A 16066-nucleotide genomic window follows, 5' to 3' on the forward strand; every position below is an offset into this window, starting at 1 on the left:
GTGGGGGGGTGAAACACCCTCGGCAGCGATGTCCAGCTAAAGCGGTGTTGTGCTCCGCCTGTGGCAAGAAGGGGCATTATTCCAAAGTATGCCGGTCCAAACCTCCATCCAAGAACAGCAGTGCGGCGTGTGACTCCCCGGAGCCGGCCTCCTTGTCTTCTGCGTCTTCAAGGTCTTCTACCACGTGCGATTCCAGGACGTCGCCATTCCGAACGACGGAGTCGCAAGACACGTGCGACCTGCAGGGGCGGTAGGTTTTGGCGCCATCGTCCACGTGCGACCTATGGGGGCAGCCATTTTGGTCGGCACCGACCACGAATGACCAGCAGGGGTCGTCATCAACCATCTCAGCTGCCTGCAGTTGCACCCACGAACCAACGGTGGCGTCGATCATCCTGGACCAGGCCAAGCCTCACAGACTCGACAAGTCCATGATGGACATACAGGTAAACAGACGCCCGATTTATTGTTTGTTTGACAGCGGGAGCACGGAGAGCTTCATTCACCCGGACACCGTGAAGTGGTGTGGTCTCCAGATTCGGACTGTCAAGCAGACAATTTCGATGGCGTCAAGGTCCCGGTCTGTCACCGTGCTAGGGAGCTGCGTGGTCAATCTGACGGAGCAGGGCACGGTTTACGAGAACTTCAGGCTCCTTGTGTTACTGCACCTTGGCGCGCCAATATTCCTAGGACTAGATTTTATGGTCCACTTGAAGAGTGTAACCCTGCAGTACGATGGGCCACTCCCTCCGCTTTCAGTGGGAGACCCGCAGCCTCTAAATTGCCCAACGCGCTCCACATGTAGTCTCTCAACGCTTAGGATTACCACACCCTCCCTATTCCAGAATCTCGTGCCAGGCTGCAAGCCCATCGCAACAAAGAGCAGGCGTTACAGCGCTGAGGATCGGATCTTCATTCGATCTGAAGTTCAGCGGCTCCTCAAGGAAGGGATCATCCAACCTAGCGCTAGTCCTTGGAGAGCGCAAGTCGTGGTGGTTAAGAATGGGAACAAACCCCGGATGGTCATAGACTATAGTCAGACCATTAACAGATACACGCAGCTGGATGTGTATCCCCTCCCGCGCATATCTGACATGGTCAACCAGATTGCGCAGTACCGGGTGTTCTCCACCATCGACTTAAAATTTGCTTATCACCAGCTCCCCATTCGCCCAGAGGACCGACAATACACGGCCTTTGAGGCGGATGGTCGCCTGTACCATTTTTTAAGGGTTCCTTTTGGTGTCACGAATGGGGTCTCGGTCTTCCAGCGTGCTATGGACCGAATGGTGGACCAGAACGGGCTGCGGGCTACCTTCCCGTACCTGGATAACATCACCATCTGCGGCCATGACCAGCAGGACCACGATGCCAACCTTCTTAGATTCTTACGCACTGCATCTCGCCTGAATCTGACCTACAACAGGGAGAAGTGTGTATTTCGCACGCGCCGCCTAGCTATACTCGGATACGTGGTGGAAAACGGGGTCCTTAGCCCTGATGCAGACCGTATGCATCCTCTCCTCGAACTTCCCCTGCCCACTAGCGTCAAAGCACTGAGAAGATGTTTAGGCTTCTTCTCATACTATGCACAGTGGGTTCCCAATTACGCGGACAAAGCCCGTCCGCTCATCAAGTCTACCTCTTTTCCCCTAGCAACAGAGGTTCGCTTAGCCTTTGCAAGAATAAAAGCCGACATCGCGAAAGCCACGATGCACGCTATCGATGAGTCCATCCCCTTCCAGGTGGAGAGTGATGCATCTGATTTCGCCCTGGCCGCCACACTTAACCAGGCGGGCAGGCCCGTCGCCTTTTTCTCTTGCACCCTCCAAGGCCCTGAAATTCGACATTCGGCGGTGGAAAAGGACGCCCAGGCCATTGTGGAGGCCGTTCGGCATTGGCGTCATTACTTGGCGGGAAAACGGTTCACTCTGCTCACGGACCAGCGGTCCGTGGCGTTCATGTTCAACAACACGTTACGGGGTAAGATCAAGAATGATAAAATTTTGAGGTGGAGAATCGAACTCTCCACCTACAATTATGATATCATGTACCGTCCAGGGAAGCTCAACGAGCCCTCGGATGCCCTGTCGGGTGGAACATGCGCTAGTATGCAGGAGAATCGATTGCAGGCTCTCCACAATGACTCTGCCATCCGGGGGTCACTCGGCTCTTCCACTTCATAAAGGCCCGGAATCTACCCTACTCGGTGGAGGATGTCAGGTCCATAACCAGAAGCTGCCGGGTATGCGCGGAATGCAAACCGCACTTCTACCGACCTGACAGGGCACACCTCGTTAAGGCCGCCTGTCCCTTCGAAAGACTGAGTGTGGACTTTAAGGGCTCCCTTCCCTCGACAGATCGGAACATGTACTTCCTCAATGTGGTTGATGAGTACTCACGATTCCCTTTTGTCATTCCCTGTTCTGATATGACCGCTGCCACGGTTATCAAGGCATTTAGTGATCTTTTCACCCTGTTCGGTTACCCCTGTTATATCCACAGCGATAGGGGCTCGTCGTTCATGAGCGATGACTTGAGGCAATACCTGCTCTCATATGGGATTGCCTCTAGTAGAACCACGAGCTACAACCCAAGGGGTAACGGACAGGTTGAACGAGAGAATGCTACAGTCTGGAAGGCTGTCTTACTGGCGTTGAGGTCTAAAGGTCTTCCAGTCTCCCGTTGGCAAAAAGTACTCCCTGATGCGCTCCACTCCATACGCTCACTCCTGTGTACGGCAATCAACGTTACTCCTCATGAGAGAATGTTTTCATTCCCTAGGAAGTCTTCCTCTGGGACCTCATTACCGTCTTGGTTGACGTACTCAGGACCTGTCCTCCTGCGGCGGCATGTTAGGACCCGCAAGTCCGACCCTTTGGTTGAACAGGTCCATCTCCTCCACGCCAACCCTCAGTATGCCTACGTGGCATATCCTGACGGGCGAGAGGACACGGTCTCGTTTCGAGATCTGGCGCCAGCAGGGGGCTTGGAAACCCCTGTCACTCCCACACCTCCTGTTAGGGACCCCCCAACCATTATTTCCCCTCCTGACACGGCGCGGGCAGTATCGGGACCACCACTTAACCTTCTTACTCCCGTGTACAGCTTGCCTGAGTCCAGGAGATGGTCGCCACTTCAAGGCGTGCCCGAGTTCATCGGATTGTCACCATCTCGGGGTCTACCGGCCCGTGAGGAACTGGAGGAGTCGCTGGACACCGCCTTGGAGAGAACGTCACCGCGATTGCCTGAACCGGTGTCATCGCCGGTGTTGAGGAGGTCACAGCGACGGTGCGGTCCCCCAGACCATTTGAACTTATAGACAGATGAACAATTGTTCTGTGTTTTGTACCCCGCCGGCCTTTGTTTTCAAAGGAGGGGTGAATGTGGTGAACCATCGTTGGTTCCCACCAGGTAGTGCTGAGCCATGGTCTGGCCAGTACTATGAGTCTGTAGATATGTTACTGTTGGGGTTAGGGTTGGGCTGTTCTACCTGTTAATATAGTCCTATGGTACACCCCAGTTGGCTCCGCCTCCTGGGAGAGGTATAAAGGTCACTGCTCTGCCTGGTGACCCTTTAGTCTGGGATCGTATACTGTATATAGTAGCTCTGTTATTGTTGGCAATAAAAGCCTTTATTTCCTGAGTACATCCAGCCTCTCCTGTGTTATATCGCGCATCAGGCCCTCAGATGTTCAAAAGGAGAGCTTTACAAGGTCGATAGTGATGGATTTGTTGTTGTTGTTTCCAGTGCCGATGTCGATGTCGGGCGGTCCTACCAGTTCCTTTCTTCCTTGACTTTGTAGCAGTTGATAAAACTGGCTTGCTGGGCTGTTTTAGAGTCAACCATATTGGTGTGAGCCTGAAGCCAAATGCAGGCCTGACCAGGTAAAGACAGCTGACTCCCATCCCTGAAGAAGCTTTAATGAACCAGATGGGTTTTAACAGCCAGTGGCAATGGATTCATAATCACCTTATTAAGGCTAGCTTTTAATTCCAGATTTAGTAACTGAATTTAAATTCCACCAGGAAATTCACACTGTGGCGGTGGGATTTGAACCCACATTCCCAGAGTTGCAGCCTGGCCCTCTGGATTATTGGTCAAGTTGCATTACTACCATAGCACCCCCACCTCCCGCTGCACCTGGTCTGTTCAGATCATGGGTGAAACCTAATGCTCCCCTCGGAAGTGAGTTCAGATGTGGAGGGTGCCATGTGATCAGGCAGGAGGCTCATCCTCTGTGTAGGCCCCAGTGCAGCATTGCCAGTAACCAGCATTCCCAGTGTTTCTGCCTTCGATTGACTGATAGTTCATGGTGAAAGGATATCCAATAGCGCAGCAATTAAATGTCCCTGGTTGAGGCGGGAGCCCAGGCAGCAGGTCACCTCACTCAATTAGACACTACGTTTCCTTAGGGCTACTGGAGATCAAGGGTGCCACCAGGTTTCATTGCGGATGCAACCCACCCCCTCCCACTCCACCACCCCCCACCCCACCCTCCCCCCCCCTCCCCACCCCGCCCTCCCTCCCACATTGTCCATATTAAATTCTGCCCAATGTGTGCAGCCCATGCTCTCCCACCAAAATCTGAACATAGCCCTCAAAGAACTCTCAATGAGTTCTTCAACAACCCTAACTGGCATCATTACTTGACCTGCAGCTCCTCAGTTTGCCCTCCTCCTGTCCGAGTGAAAGTTGCCAGTGTGGTAAACAGTGCTGGGGAACCAGCACACAGCCAGCAGCAATATCTTCATTCCCCAGCGGGATCTCAAAATTCAGCCCTGAGTCTGAATATAATGAGAGGATGTTGGGACTGGATTTTAGCTCCGGGGTCAGCACTCTGATGTCAGGAGCATTTCCAGGTCCCAACAGGATTTGTGACGAGCTGGGTATTTAACTTGCCATCTCATTACAGATGGTGGGCAGGCTCTCGAGGCTGGAAGTCCGATTGGACGCCTTCCGGAGAGCCCCTCCACAGCTGTGACCATCTCGGGGTATCAAAGATAGTTGATGGAGCACGAACCCCTCGGCCTGCCGCCGTGAGACGCCTCGATCACTGGACCATGTTTCAGCTTCAACAAAGAGCCTGCACGCTGACTGGCAGAATAACCCTAACAGGTCCTTAATGATGTCTGATTAGCTACAAGCCACTTGAATGCAGGAAGCTGTTTTCCCCCACCTCACCGCAGACCAGAATGTTCCAAAATGCTCCGGATACAGGATCTTGCCAATGAAAGTGTAGGCCCAACAGCCTCCGATCCCACCTCAGCAGCAATTTAAAACCCGGCTGGGTCACCACCAGTGTGCGACTGTGAGAGATGGGGGATCTTGAATCTGTTTTTTTTTGTTTATAAAGATTGATCTTTCCTCTGGTTTTAAAAACCTTGACAGATAATTGAAGACAGAGAGAGCAGTTGCTAAAAATAGGACAATTACATGAACTTCAATTAACCAGTGGAAAGCACACTGCTAGTAATGATCAGTCATACATTTCAGTGTTTTTTCATATCCAATTCAAACTGTGGGAAGGGTGATGACCCTGGGGGAAGGGGAAGATCGCTTTGATTCTTGAAAGTTCTGGGAGACAACCACAAAAGCTTTCAAACCAGGCTTGCAGCGCGTTTTAAAGTGGAAATTAGTATTCTGGTGGGACGTCACAGACTGCTGTTAGCGTTCTGCCCATCACTCTATTGATGGAGCAGCTATTCTGCCAAACTAACAAACAGGAGACTGTATTCGATCTTCCGTACTCATACCACATCCACATTGATTGCCTGTTTCCTTCTCAGAATGCTTAAAAAAAAAAAATCCCCTCCAGACCCGGGGCCAGCTCTCAGCTTTTGTGAAAAGGAGCCAACGGTCTTGCAGCGCTACCAGCAGTGTTTATTTTTCCTGTCTTTAATAAAAAGTTCAGTTATTAATATGGGAGTAAGCTGCGCAGGCTGACACAGTAAGATAAAATAAATTGGAAGTGACACAGAGGAGCATGTGGGTGTTAATGTGCGTCATGGTGAGCCTGTTTGACATCTCGAAAGGTCCCATCTGCAAACCGAGTCATATCGCTTCTGCCTGTGACCTCTGCACCCGGCAAAGAGTCAAGCACCTTGATTGATTTGTAAAACTAACAGATCCAGCATTCAGTTGCAAATTAATAGCACGGTACAAAATACTGGCGAGTCTCCCCTCCCTACACTCTCTTATTCGAGTCTGTACCCGCCGCGGAGACTTACATTGGCAGATTTCCCCTTGGTCAGGGCCAGCACCCGGGTAGCTTACTGCATCCCAAGCCACATTTCATCAGCCAGCATCCAAGGCTATAAAGCACTCTAGATTGGATGCTTGGTAAATCCCTAGCTGCTTGTCAAGCTGGCAACACTTCATGTATTTATAGACTCTGATTCAAATATGAACTCGAGCCAAATCCAAACAGCAGTGAGCACCATGTAGCGGATACGAGCAGATGAAACGGCCTCGTGATATAGGAAATCACGGTCTATTACAATCACCTTGTGCTAAGCACAATGGGGAAGTGGGAGGGCAGCTTTTAATGGGGTGTGACAGCCTTACATTGAAAGCAGATTTTCCCTTGGGATGCCTGGAGGGGGGCAGGGGGGGGATGGTGAGAGATGGGGGGAGAGGGGCAGGGGCCGGTGGGTGATTAGAAATGCTTTTTTTTTTACTCTCCATGACCTGGTGATTTGTTTTTTAAAAACCTGCAGTTATGCCTTTGGGAAAGAAATTCAGGAAAGTTATATCTTTACTCATGAAATCAACTGATCCTTAGATAATATGCTCTGGCAGAAATTGGCTATTTAGTGTTTCAGCAAGTTGGCAATGTTTGTTGCAGTGAACTATGATATGCTCAGCTGGAATGCATTATCTTCAAAGGCGCTTTTAACAGCCCCATAAAAATTCCCTCGTTTTCCCTCTTCCAAGTAAGATAAATTTAGATCCAGTGGGGTTGTTAATCAATGGCGGAAAATGAAACTGTTGTAAATCCAAGAATAAATGTTTGTCAGTAATTTGTGTTTTTTTTTTGTGGTATTTTTGCAAGAGTGTATTTTTTTTATTCTTCGGAGTGGCCAATGTGCTTGTTGAACTAACTGAGCCTATCTCTGCAGCTCGAGTTTATCTTGGCTGTGAAATGCATCAGTGATTTATATAATGCTTACTCCATTCTCCTCTGAGGCTGAGCCAACTGTCTCGCAAGCGTTTTAGTGAAAGCAATAGAACTGGAAGGACTGGGGAGGGGGAGGAGGTGGGGGAACTTTATACACCGCACAACATTCTTGTTCTGCAGTAAGTAGTAGGGACTTGTAAATGGCACATTAATAATCTGCCTGAGAGCTTTGCTTAGCTTTTTCCCCCTTCCCTTCCTGTTTTATAAAACCGTGCACGGATAAGATTTCTCTTGTTTTTTTTCCCCTCTCAACGTTGCACCACAGAGAATAGAACAGGAACCTAATCAGAGACTAAACAAAGCTTCCTGTAGCCAGCAGCTGTGATCTGATATGGAATGTGAATTACGACTGTGAGGCCTTGTCCTTCCCGGCAAGCACACTATTTGAGCACGGACAAAACTTGACATGAATTTTGATGCTGATTTACTTCACATAGCTTTGACTTGTGCTCGGATACACTTCCATTAAACATGGGCTATGGACTGGGTTTTATATCTTTCATTGCCAGACATGGCTTTCCTCTTTCACCACCAGCCGATCGGTTACATTCTTGGGGAAGATCGAGCGTTTGACTTTTTAAAAATCACAACAATTTTCAGAGGGTAAATAGTGGCCACTGGTTGGTCAATTGGTAGCAAAAGGGCATAAACTAAAAATTATCATCAGAAGAATGAAAGGAGAATTTGAAATTTTAAAAAAAATTTCACGCAGAATTATTGGAACATGAGAAATGGCTTTTGAAGCGACCACCATCATTTAAAAAGGAACTCGGCTGAAAGGGAGATTTATAGAGGGAAATGGGATTTTAGTGGACAGCTCCAGTTAATGGACTGAACACCACTTTCTGTGCTGCAACTGCTGTGATGCTATGAAAATATTTGACATGTTTTGTCCTTCAATAATATTTGAAGATTTTATTTCAGTGGGAACCCTTTTCCAAATGATATTTCAAATACTTCATACATTGGAAACTGACTGTCCAGTGAACCCTTCACTGCACAACCTTCAATCAACAGGCAACACTAGAAACTACAGATGCTGTAATCATCAAGAGAAAATACAATAAGGCAAATTAAATAGGTTCAGAAATGTGCACTGGAAACAATATACTCACTCTTCATTAAAGGGATAGCACGTCTCACAAAGATGAATGTTGCTCCTCATAAAATGAATTCTGATTATACAACAACAAATTACTTCAGATGGTGGAAATCTGAAATAAAAATTCAAAACAAAATTATCCTTCTGATGGAAGGTATTGTTATTGACCTGAATGGTTACCTCTGCTCCTGTCTCCACAGCTGCTGTCAGACCTGCTGAGAAATTTCCAATGTTTTCTGTGTTCTGATTCTGATTGCGACCTGATTCAGTTTCGAATATATTGATACAGAGAAAAAAAGGTCTTGCATTTAAATGGCACCTCTCACAACCGCAGGATGTCCCAAAGCGTTTACAGCTAATGAAGCACCACTTTCATAATCTGGGAAACACAGTAAGAAGTCTCACAACACCAGGTCAAAGTCCAACAGGTTTATTTGGTAGCAAAAGCCACTAGCTTTTGGAGTGCTGCTCCTTCGGCAGGTGAGTGGGAGTCCTGTTCACAAACAGGGCACATAAAGACACAAACTCAAGTTACAAAAATGAAGGAGCAGCGCTCCAAAAGCTAGTGGCTTTTGCTACCAAATAAACCTGTTGGACTTTAACCTGGTGTTGTGAGACTCCTTACTGTGTTTACCCCAGTCCAGTGCCAGCATCTCCACATCATAATCTGGGAAACACAGCAGCCAATTTCTGCTGCAAACAGCAATGTGATAATGACCCGACAATCTGCTTTATGCTGTTGTTTCAGGGATAAGTATTAGTCAGGACACACTTTATCAAAGTAGTGCCATGAAAGGTAGATAGGCAGGGCTTCGTTTTGACATACTCATCCTAACTTGTCTGACTCAGAGATGAGAGAGTCACCAACTCAGCCACAGATGACACACAATTGGATTTAATCTCTACTTATTTTTTAGTGTTTTACTCCATTCTTAAAATTACAAAACCTATGCACAGAGTGGACTGGGCAAGCCCTTAATCCATTTCCTTGCTCCAAAAACCAATTCAAAATTCAAATTGAACTCAAATAATGGTCCTCACAAGAGACCGAGCTGATAAGTTTAAAGTGTAAAGTTTAAAGTTTAACCACAGCACAGTAGGAGGCCCCACAGATATGATGGGCCGAAGTCCTCTTTCTGTGCTCTAAAACTGTATGACTGTAGATTGTGCTGTTGCAGTTCTTTATAATAACCTCCCTCACTTTTGTTAATCCTTCATAGCATTTACATGTTGCATATTCAATTCAGAACATTGTAAATTGGCAACAGACCCCGAGTCTGCAAATATAATGCAAAAAGGAGCAGGGATTATTAATCTAAGGTTTGGCGCATTGCTTGATAGCGATGCAACAACTACTGTGATTATTTAATCAGTGCCATCATTCAGAAAGTGGGAGATTAGTAAGATCAACATGTTAATTATTAACCTTTCTTACTTCAGTTCATTTCTCAGCAGCTTTTTTTGCTACTGTTTTTTACTTCTATATGTGAGAGAAAACACAGTTTCCACAGTTTTGCTGATGTCATTCTATAAGTTTCTTTGAATACACAAACGCAATGGGGTAAAATTGGATAGGGCCCAAAAATGGCCATAGTTACCGATGCAGGCTGCACACAAACATTGCATTGCCAGTTAATGGTTGCACTTTGCGGCAAGCTCTAAGCAGCATGTTGAGTATCTGCATTCCCTGAGCAGGGAGTACAAAATCATGACAAGCTAGCATGAGTTGCTAGGGCCAACACCCTTGCTCAGACTGCAAGTATGACCCTGACCTTCCAATCTTTTGCCATTTCAATTCATCATCTTGCTCGCCTGTTCACATTTCTATCCTAGGTCTGCAACAATGTTCCAGTGAAGCCCCATTCAAGCTGGAGGAATAGAATCTCATCTTTCGATTCGGCACTTGACAGCCTTCTGGACTCAGGGTGGCATGGTGGCACAGTGGTTAGCACTGCTGCCTCACAGCGCCAGGGATCCACGTTCGATAACAGTCTTGGGTGGCAGTGTGGAGTTTGCATTTTCTCTCTGTGTCTGCATGGGTTTCCTCTGGGTGCTCCAGTTTCCTCCCACAGTCCAAAGATGTGCAGGTTAGGTGGATTGGCCATTAAAAAATGCCCCTTAGTGTTCAAAGATGTATGGATTAGCGTGGTAAATATGTGGGGTTCCTGAGATTGGGCAGGGGGATGGACCTGGGTAAGATGCTTTGTCGGAGGGTAGGTGCGGACTCGATGGGCCAAGTGGTCTCCTTCAACACTTTAGGGATTCTAAGATATAATATTGAGTTCAGCAACTTCAGACCATGAACTCTGTCCTCCTATTTGATTTTTTATGCTCCCAAGTGCCAGTCTGTACCTTGTTCTCATGTTCTTACTTTCAGGCAGTGCTGACCTTTATTCTGCTATTAACACCCAGTCTGGCCAAAGCTTTCATCTTTAATACTATCATAACCATTCCCTTTATCTTGTGTTCCATGACATCTTTGTCATTTAATCTCCTTGCCATCAAATCTATCCCTTACCTTCTGCTTTGCTCCACCCAACGCTCCCCCATTTTTCAATAGCACAAAACCCATCGCATTTCTGCCTCTCTCCAATTCCAAAGAAGAGTCATATTGGACTTGAAGCATCAACTCTGTTTCTTTCTCCACAGATGCTGCCAGACCGGCTGAGTATTTCCATCATTTTCTGTTTTAATTATGTTCCTTCCTGTCTTCTGTTCCCTCCTGAGTAAAAGGGGTCTTCACACGTTTTAGTATTCAATGGACATTGCTGGAGGGGTCTTTGCATTTTTAATCACTCTTCGTCACCAGCACTGGAGACGCCAAGGTTTGAATAAACACTGGAAGATGCCATGTTGTCTGCCCATATTTCCATTTTGAAAATGGCTCTAAACTCTATGCTTGAAACCAGAAATGTGCTTAAAATCTGTAACATCATAGTTACACAGCCATGACATTACACACACTTTGAGCTATTGAACCATAACAGCTATGTCACCCAAACAGATTTCTCCACACTCCACACAAACACTTCACTCTCTCTTGCAGGACAAGTTAGTACATGACTACAGCAGCAGCTCATCTTTAGGAGGCGGCCAGGGTTGAATGTCCTCACTCAGAGTAAGGAGATGCTTCTGATCTTCATGGGAGTGGCTATTGCTGAGGTCATGACCAGTGGCAGAGCTAAACACATCAGAGGTGACAATATCCTTGTACCTAATCCTCCTTCTCACAATCCATTTATCCCTCATCCCAACATCTCTTCTGATTTACTTGTTTCAGCTAATGTAAGCATCCATCTCATTTCCCCTCAATACAACCTTACTCTTGTGATTTTCCTCTTTTATTTACCCAAAAAACTACAAGCTGACCAGGTAGTGGTGAAAGCTACATGAGGTGAAAAAACAAGAGGACAGGGATGAAGAAACACCATTACTTTCTCACGCTTGCAGACACAATTCAGATACCTAACACAGTGCCGGAACTCTAACACTTCGCTCGCCACGGAATCGGAACGGGTGAGAGTCCGATAACGGAAATTTCTGTTGACCTTGGGCTGGAATTTCCAGTCTCTTTCGAGCGAGGCCATAAAATCCCGCCCAGTGAGGGAAGTTCGGAGCGGGATCTGTACATGTTAAAAATGATGCACAAATGGCCATGCAGGGTACAAAAACATGTGGGTGCAATAGGGTGAGATTTTACATGGGTCCTGTTGCAGTGGACTCAGATTGGGACTTTGATTGTGTGATGATACTGTGCTACTAACATATTTTATGTTTGAGGAGGAGTGCTTTAAGATGCAGTCTTTGTTACAAGCAGTCGGTTAGTTTGGAAGGAACACAGCAGATGCTGGGAAGCAGGGTAATTAATCCTTTTAGCCATGTAAGTGTTCATTTTACAGAAGGCTTAATGAGCTTTTGTTTACCAAAGAAAAGGACGCTTGGGGTGTTTTCTTGATTTAAGTCATGTGATACTAGAAATGTGAGGAGCTGGGCTTGTAGCTGAGAAAAACAGCTTTCTGAGTTTGGCTGCTGGAGAGGGCTGTTTGAAGATAGAAGCTACAAGCGGCCCTCTTTCTCTCTCTCTAAAATCTCTCTGGAAGCTCCAAGGCTGTTAACAAAGGTGAAAGCCAATATGCCTGGATTTGCTAACTATTTTTAAATTGGGGTTCAAGCCTATCAGATGAATATTGCTTAATTGGAACTGAATAGTAATAAGTTAAAATTAAGAGTTTTGTTATTTTCATGTTTAAAGATTATTCAATGGTTAAGAGATAAACTGTTTCATTTTGTTCGAGGTATATTTAAACTGTGGATAAAAGCAAATTACTGCAGATGCTGGAATCTGAAACCAAAAGATAAAATGCTTTGTCAAAGCTTTGACAAAGGGTCATCTGGACTCGAAACGTCAGCTCTTTTCTCTCCTTACAGATGCCGCCAGACCTGCTGAGATTTTCCAGCATTTTCTCTTTTGGTTATATTTAAACTGTTATAGATAAAACTTGTTTTGAGAAAAAAGATTACTGCAGAGCTGGTGACACAGGCTGTCCCATGACAATGCTGAGGGTTGCACACAGCAGACCACCTCAAAGCTTTGACAAATGTTTTGCCTAGTACTGCAGGGCTCTTGCAAAGTGGTCCAGGCAGCAGAAGCATTGTTTCAGCACTCCAATCACCTGCTCTGTCTTATTCCCTGTGGCAGCATGTGGGCTCTCATTCAATGCATATAGCCCACTTTTACTTGGGTTGCCCACAGGAATCATGACCCATGTCATCAAATGGTGGACCTTGCTGCCCAGCAGCCACCTGCTGATTTGTCATAGCGGGTCACATGGTCCAGCACAATGCTGTAGAATGAAGGCATCATGACTGCTGCTATCATGCTAAACATTGACCTACTTGACATATTGTGGATGCTTGTATAGCCCCCAGCTGGACATTGAGGGAGTGGAACCCCCTTTAAAACCTCCGTTACTTAAATCAAAAAAGCACCCCTTTTCTTTGGTAAACAAAAGCTCATTAAGCCTCCTGTAAAATGAACACTTACATGGCTAAAAGGATTAATTACCCTGCTTCCCAGCATCTGCTGTGTTCCTTCCAAACTAACCGACTGCTTGTAACAAACACTGCATCTTAAAGCAGTCCTCCTCAAACATAAAATATATTAGTAGCACAGTATCATCATCACACAATCACACAACCCTCTTTAGTTGTGGTACATCTCAGAGTTGATATGTGGCACCCGCAAAGCAATGTGCTTTCAGTTTCCCTGTCAAATGGGGAAGGCTGCGATCCTCACGACATCCACACCACTCCCTGTAGACTTTAACAACCTTAAAGAGTTTCAAAAGCACTAAACACTTCTCTGATCAGAGCAATGCCCAGTAGGAATCATTCAGCAACTGACCTGTAGGTAGGTGATGATCCGTTTAAAGAGTTGTACAGCGTAGGCTGGAGTGTCAAGATCCAAAATAGTAGCACTAGCATTCAGTCAGTGTTAAGTGCTGATGGGCATCACAATCTGCCTACTTCTGGTGACTGCCCTCTGCACACTTTAATGCTCTCAGCATTTACAGTAAGAGTTTTAACAGCTCCAGGTTAAAGTCCAACAGGTTTATTTGGTAGCAAATGCCATTAGCTTTCGGAGCGCTGCTCCTTCGTCAGATGGCTCTTGCAAACTCTTACTGTGTTTACCCCAGTCCAGCGCTGGCATCTCCACATCTCAGCCTTTACACCGGATTTGTTTCTGCTTATCACAGACACGGGTCAGTATTTTATGAGGGCAAGGCTCATAAAATCCTGCCCGATTCTGGGACGGGCGTGCCGGTAAAATTCCAGCCGTGGGTCGGAATTCTCCGACCTCGCCCGTGGCTGGAATTCTCCGGATCCGCTGCAATGAATGGAGTTTTGGCTGAGCGCCAAATGTTCCGGTATCTCGCTGGCAGCGAAGGTGAGGTGGACGACACCGGAAAATTCCAGCCGCCATTTTGGAGCCAAAAAGGCACTCAGTACATTGGAATAAGCAGCTGAATTTTGTGATCGTTAGCTCAGGCTTTCTCTGCGTGTCCATTATGTTAAATAACAGCTTTAGAAATGAAATAATAATTAAATGATATTTCTGTCAATCAATTGTCAAAATAACAGCTGCAGTGTGGTGTGACCTACCTTTCTAGTGTGTAGAATTAGTCAGGGCACGCTGCTGTTTGGAAATAAACTGTGGGCAATATGAGAAAATGCAGAAGAGAAGTAGATCCTTTTTCAATTAACACTCAACAAGGAGCAAAGGTGGGTAATTGGGTCACTGTGGTAGGAATGCTGTACAATGGGCCAACATCTCCAGATAACAGCTGGCATTATGTTGGCAGAATATTGTTCACCTAGTCAGTAATCTTCATCTTCAGGCTAGGAAGCTGATAAAAATGTCACTAATCATTCAAAAACTCAATACTTTATACTGTCATATTGAATGGTGATCTAACAGTTTTAGTAAGTGTCTGTGGTGACCACTGTGAAAGCTAATGGTCAGTATGCAATAAATAAGGACTACTAAAATGTATCTTTCTTCAGTACACTCTGTACCCATTCCCCGATTAGTCAGCCAATAAAACTTATAGCCTGCGGAAAAATGCCAAGGCCTGTATTTCCATATTCGAGGCAATAGCATTTGAATCGTAGAATTCCCACAGAGCAGACGGAGGCCATTCGGCCCATCGAGCCTGCATCGACAACAATCCCACCCAGGCTCTATCCCTGCAACCCCATATATTTACCCTGCTAATCCCCCTGACACTAAGGGTCAATTTAGCTGCACATTTTTGGAGTGTGGGAGGAAACCGGAGCACCCGGAAGAAACCCACGCAGACACGGAGTGAATGTGCAGATTCTGCCCCGACAGTGACCCGAGGCCGGAATTGAACCCAGATACCTGGCGCTGAGAGGCAGCAGTGCTGACACCGTGCTGTTCTGAGAAAGAAAGTTATCATAATTACCCGAAGGTATAAAGCTAGCTGTTGTTAACGATTTCCAGTATTCATTCCTTGTGACTTTATATTTAGCAGTAATATTCCTTTTCATTTGGAAATAACACAGTCCTTTTGTGTCAGAGGAAATGTTCTGCGCAAAATCTTTCTGTGAAAAAGAGAAAACCATTGTTGGAAATAAATTGCTTTTTTTTACCTGACCTTTGAAATACAAAAAGCTTTTCCAGGAATGCGGGCTACAGATGGTTCATAACGATGAATCGTCCAAATAAAGGAGTCTTGAATTCACATGATTGTTATGTCCTATTTGGCATGAAATGCTCCATCTTCGACATGTCCTCCTACCGCCTGTATATCAAATCCAGCTGTTTCAAATTTTACCAACAAAGTAGACATGAGCATAAATTGTGTTCACTGCTTTATGTTTTCATTAAAATTAATGAACAAAGCAAAAGGCTTTTTGAGAGTAAACCATTCCAGACTCCAGAGACAAGATTAAAATTTATGACAAGTGAGTAAATTGTTTCCAGTAGGAAAAAAAACAGAATGCTGAAAACTTGAAGTTAAAAACGGAAAATGCTGGAAATGCACAATTAAAACGGAAGATTAATGCTTTAAATTCAGACCCTTTGTCCAATATCTCTGTATTTTCCACTCCTCCTCAGAAAGTTCCTGGCTCACATTTTCCTCATCTTATAATGGGAAAGGTTGGTTTTGTACAGGGAGGGCAGAGGAAAAGGAAAAACTGTGCAGAATTCTCCCATCCTCCTGCGGTGGGTGGGAGCGGAGAATCCAGTGGGATCAGA

Source organism: Mustelus asterias, chromosome 6 (assembly GCF_964213995.1).
Source record: "Mustelus asterias chromosome 6, sMusAst1.hap1.1, whole genome shotgun sequence".
Taxonomy (NCBI): Eukaryota; Metazoa; Chordata; class Chondrichthyes; order Carcharhiniformes; family Triakidae; genus Mustelus; species Mustelus asterias.